Genomic DNA, 6,154 nt, shown 5'->3' with positions numbered 1-6,154 from the left:
AAGTTAATAACATCAGGCCACTGCCAGAAGATATGTGTGTTTCTTAAAACAGTTTTATAGCAGTAAAAAGCTGTAGCTGCTTTGATAGTTGCTTGGCTTACTCTGTCATCAATTATTAGATAAAGCAATGTTGCAATCTTGTTTCGAATTATATAGGAGAGGAGGTTGAGCAAATGAGAATTAAAAAGGCAGTGTTATTGCCTTTTCCATTACACAGTGGTTAGATTAATACATTGCCTTCATACTACTACTGACAAGTCACATTAAACATCTGTAGTGTGCCTGTCATAGTCTTTGACTTGTTTAATTGGAACTCATGCCTTGGAAAAGGGAGAAAGTAATAAAGAAACAGTGAGCTGGGCTTTAAACCAATTCAAAAGTGTTATTTTTTCCCTCCAAAAAAGAAGACAACCAAAGAGCAACCTCTAAACCTCTAAGAGCAACTTCTAACAGAAATTGACTTATTTGATAGCAAAATAATTAATAACAGTGGTAAACTAAATGCTGTACATTTCATATTTCCAAACAGATTTACTATATTTCAGTTTTTATAATGGTTGTGTAACATAGGACTGCACTATGTCCATTTTGCCCAGGAGGTAAAATAGAGAAAAAAGTGGTTTGCCTAAGATAGGATTTCTCAACAAGTGTTCCTTGGAACCCTAGGTTCTGTGAGAGGTCACTAGGGTTTCCCTGGGAGATCACTATTTAAAAAATTATTTCAAATTCGGGCAACTTCACTTTAAAGAGGTAAGTTTCATTCTTTATTTTTAATGCATATATACATTATATATGCATATATACAGGCCTACACATGAAATGAGTATCATAATTTTGTAGCTTCTGGCTTATATTTTGAGCCTGAATGTGCAGGGGTTCCCTGAGGCCTGAAAAATTTCTTCAAGGGTTCCTCCAGGGTCAAAAGGTTGAGAAAGGCTGGCCTAAGACGTATCTTCACTAATTCACAGAATGAGATTTTAACAAGAACCTTACAATATTCCTAACCACTATGCTAAACAGGAAATCTAGAAATGTGTGCTCTACCCCGCTTCTACTATCAATGAGTAAAATAATCTAACCTTCTCTTCAACAGCCATCCAAAGAAGGTTAGGGTGAGAGAGAGAGGCTCAGAGATTTGTGGCTTCCACTACTGTTTGAATTTATTTCCAACTCTCTCTACCTTTCTTTCAGCAGCTTCAAGTAGGCAATTTTCACCTGCAGCTTGAACATTTATGGACTCTTCCATATTTATGGACTGCAGTGTTGGTGTCACAGAGGACATGAAAGCCGTATGGCACAGAAAGTGCTTCAATGGGACTTTATTGCTCAGGGCAGCTATATGTCATTACTATTATTTCTTGCAGTTTACTTACAAGAGCTCAAATTCAATTCACAATCTGCAAAGTTTCACTTGTACACATGGTACATATAGAAGGCACAATTTCTTCTATCACAAATGAAATAAGTTGCAATATTATGCTATTTGAAGATCACATCAGCTGAAGAAAGTGCATCTCATTCCTAGTTTATAAAGGATGTGCTTTGGCCATGTAAATATGCTTCTGTTGACATTGATCTGGGGAACTGCCAAATTAGGAAATTTATGATGCAGCATAATCAAGAAAAGATATTTTTGTTACAGTTGCTTTATTTACAAGGGAAAAGTATATATAAATTCTTTTGGGGGGGGGGGTGTTGCCACCTATAAAGAGAAAAGCAACCATAGGAATACTTTATCTTCTTTCCTACATGAGATTAAACTGCAGAACAGGAGTTTGGTCAGCAAACAAAAATATTCCCTCCTGAAAAGAACACATATGCTAAAGTATCAGCTAAGCGTATAACCCACAGAGGCTGTCCTTTTAAATAATTTTTGCTGTATCACAAATAGTTTGACACTGAATTGTGCCTACTTTTGCTTTTTTTTTTTTGCAGCTACAAACCAGCTGCTCTTTTTTCCAAAATATGTATGTGGTATGAAGGGGCTGTGGAAAACTGAAGCTGTTACCATTGTTTCATTGTTACTGCCTTTTTTTTTCTGTGCACAATCACTTCATCATGAGACACAGCCCAGAATAGAAGAATTTCCTTGGGCCTTTTAATCTCATGGAACAGTGGAATATTCCAAGAGAAGCTAACTGTTATGGTGGAATATTCCATAAGAAAGAAAGAATGCCAGTTTCCCACAACTGAATCATTTTTTGACGTCATGAATGATGCCTCTGTGGTATTTCAGCAAAATAAACAAGATCATAGATGCATTCTAGCAAAGTGCTCAGTGTTGATTTTTATCTTTCTTCTGGGAACCTGATATGGAATTACTTCAGCTTCATTCACATCCCAAAGTTTTATTCAGAATCACTCTCTTAAGGATAACTGGGAATCAGTTCAACAGTATCTCTTTTGTTAATGTAGCTGTAATGGTTTCCATATGACTTGATTTCTGAGAAAGATGGATAAAGAACAAATTATCCTCCTGAGTTCTAATTGTGTTTTGCCATCAGTCAGAACCAATGAGTAATTGCTCATCAGTGTTCTATGCATTTAAATATGTATTTATCCTATCTAAACTAATCATAATGGAAAGCAACTTTAAAATACGCCCTGAGAAAGTGTGATGTCATCCATTTGTCTCATACTAGGACTCAATTAAAGGCTGCCTTCCTTAGTTGTTAAGAATCATGAAACTAACAGAGATGATGGTTTTAAAAGTGCCCTTTTGGAGGATTAAATAAAGATCATGGTTACTCATTAAAGTGAGGGATGCGGTGGCGCTGCGGGTTAAACCGCAGAGCTGCTGAGCTTGCCGATCGGAAGGTCGGCGGTTTGAATCCGCTTGACAGGGTGAGCTCCCGTTGCTTGTCCCAGCTCCTGCCAACCTAGCAGTTCGAAAACATGCAAATGTGAGTAGATTAATAGGTACAGCTTTGGCAGGCAGGTAACGGCGTTCTGTTTAGTCATGCCGGCCACATGACCATGGAAGTGTCTACGGACAAACGCTGGCTCTTCGGCTTTGAAACAGAGATGAGCACCGCCCCCTAGAGTCGGACACAACTGGACTTAATGTCAAGGGAAACCTACCTTACTCATTAAAGTAGGCAAAAGTTATTCTGAAAGGCTGTACTTAGAAATAAGATAAGCATCGTATGGTCCTACTGCCTTTATGATATAGAGTGGAGGCTAGTTTATTAGGACAGGTTATCTTCCACCCAACCGCTTCTTGACTTATTTACAAAAAACCACATTATAGTACTGGGGGCCAACTTTTCCTGAGTCAGTCAGTCACTGTTTCTGGAATTAAACAAGTTCCTCCCTACAAAGACTCAGAGCTGGAGAAGGGCTTTTTTTATGGAGGGAGGTGCAATGCTTTTGTAGATGAGAAGCAAAGCTTGTCTCTCTGGAGACACAATGGGGTAAGGAAGGAAAGATGAACAGCCTGGCACCTGACCGTCACTGAAGAGAAGCTCAGCAGACTTCTTTGTCTCAGGCCAGTGGGCATCACCCTGGTACCTGTTCTGATGAGACGGGTACAGTTTGGCTCAGGGTAAAAGTTGGGTGCTGCTATTTCTGCTTTTGGCTTTAACCCCTGTAGGAGAACCCATTTTTCCTGCTGGGAGGAAGAATCATTGGCAGAGAACCTAGAAAAGGGTTTCTGCAATTGTTGTAGCCAGGGAAACAGCCAGTTTCCAGGCTGTTTAAAGGCTGTTCTGTAGTGGGGTCAGCAACAGAAGCAGCAAAATGTTGCCTAAATTAACTCCTCTGTTTCACTCCAGAAAATCTCAATATCTGGATGCCATAGAGTTCAGGAACTAAGTATCTCCCACCTTCCCCTGTGTGGGCATGTGCACAGAGACATGCCATTTAAGCACTGCTATTAAATACAGTGATTTTAAACTCTTACTGCTATATAGGGAACTAAGGTTTTGAATAAAATGTTAAGCTGTGACTAGCAAAAAGAGTCTTTTTAGAATGTTTGGTTTTCTTTTCTCTTGGTTTTTTTGGCACCAAACTATATGCTTTGGAAAGCATGAATCATTATTCTTCATCTGTAGTTATAGGTTCCAGGAAAGTAAAAGCATCCTCTCTCATAATGTTCAGATTATGACAAGTTGCTAAAGAATCCGTAAATAAATAACCTGCAATTATCTTCTTTATTATTCTTTTATGTGTTGTCGGAGTGATTCCTGGCATTACAAGCAGATGGCAGACCTCAGTCTTAATAAAATTCCTACTCAGATTCCAGGGCCTCTTTGTGTAAGGTGTACAATTCAGTACAAATACTGCTTTTGTGTGGAAAACCATATCTTTGAAAATATGGTAATATGACACATGCATCACTGTGGGGGATGGTGGATTCTCACCAAATTTATTTAAGTAAATTTGTCACTGGATGTGTACATGCACTGTGAAACAATCTTCTGCTTGTTTAAAGCACTTCAATAGAAATCAGTATTTGGCCTTTGCGGAAATTTGCAACCAGATACACAAGATTTTTTTTAAAAAAACACTCTTTATTAAACTGCAGTAGCTCCCGCCCTGTGGAACATGCTGCCCCTGGAGGTGAGATTGGCCCCATCGCTCCTGGCCTTTCGGCGGAGTCTGAAGACCTGGTTCTGCCGCCTCGCTTGGGGTGGAGAGGGGAATAGATCTCCATGGGGATGGCTGCTATAGACCACTCCTCCCACACTTGGACTGTTTTAGACTCTTCGCCACCTGGATTCTTTATTTTTACCTCTATTTATATTATTTATTATTGTATTTTATTCTGTGTATTTTATGGTTATTGTTTTTAATCGATTGTTGTAAACCGCCCAGAGTCCCCCGACGGGAGGAGATGGGCGGGGACAAATTAGATAGATAAATAAATAAATAAATTTTCCCCTTGAAATGCCTCCTGTACCATGCTTTGAGCTGTCTTTGATATGGGAAGCAATACCCAAATTAACTGAATACACATCTAAATAAACAGTTATTTTTTAAACATTTATTGCTTTAAATTAATAAAAGTTACATTAGAGAAGGTGGTAGGAAATGATGAAAGGTCCATGCAGAGAAAGAAAACGAAGCAGAATGCAAAAGATTATTTTCGTTATACTTTTCAGTTCTTTCATTCTTTGGTATGATTTGAGTTTTTTCCTCAACACACAGTTGATTGAACAAATCAACCCAGAGTTCTAACCCAAGGCCCAAATGACCAGGCTCAAATGATCCTACTTCGGACATATTATGCAAAGATGTGACTCTCTGGAAAAGACTCTAATGCTGAGAAAGGTGAAAGGAAAGAAGAGGACAACCAGTACAAGGTGGATGGATTCAGTTACAGTGGTGATGGGTGCACCGTTGGAAGCTCTGAAAGACCAGGTTAGGGAGAGATCGTCATAGAGAAAATCTATCTAGGAGTCGACACCGACTTGATGACGCATCATCAATCACCCTCGCCCCACCCCTTTGGCACGAAGAACCTTTCGAAGCATCCTCACGTCTTTATGCACCACTAGGTGGCCTGATGGACAATGAGACAAACGAAGCCGGGCAGACAAGAGCAATTCAACCCTTGGAATTTATTCTTCTCGCCCTTGAAGTTGGAGGGGAAGGTCCGGGGCTACGAACAGCCGCCACCCAGCCTGCCTGCCTGCCAAGCTAAACAGAAAGATTCCATTACTGTAAGAAAACCGTTCTTTGGAGTGGGCCGCAGAGCTTTACTCATTTCTTGAGAAGGGAAGCATCACGTCGGAAGGCAGACGTTTCTAGCGCCCGGAAACTCGCCTCTTCCTGCCTGTTCTCAAGACCTTGCCCGCTGAGGTACGCGGAGGGCTTCCTGCGGGGCGGGCGCGGATCTGGGAAAACGGCGGGGAAAACGGCGGTAAAGGTGCGGCTCTGAGCGCGAGGGACGCTTAATCATTAGTCCCCTCGAAGTCCGTGGGTCTTCGTCGCAGGAAAGTGGGCGCAGCCTACGGGGCGGGCGGCTTAGCGCCAGCAACTAGCTTGTGTAAGTAAGTTAGTAGCTAGCAATGCTTTTCTTCCCGTTTGGTCCGGATTGCTGTGTGCAGTTTCGGGGTGAGCAGCACCTGGTGCCGGAGTGGTGGTTCTTCTTAGCCTTCAAGAGTGAACTACATTAGTTTGGGACGACTTGATGGTTCCTTTAAAAAAAGTG

This window comes from Candoia aspera, chromosome 2 (assembly GCF_035149785.1).
Source record: "Candoia aspera isolate rCanAsp1 chromosome 2, rCanAsp1.hap2, whole genome shotgun sequence".
NCBI classification, from domain to species: Eukaryota; Metazoa; Chordata; class Lepidosauria; order Squamata; family Boidae; genus Candoia; species Candoia aspera.
The sequence above is the reverse complement of the archived record's forward strand: the minus strand, read 5'-3'. Positions refer to the sequence as shown.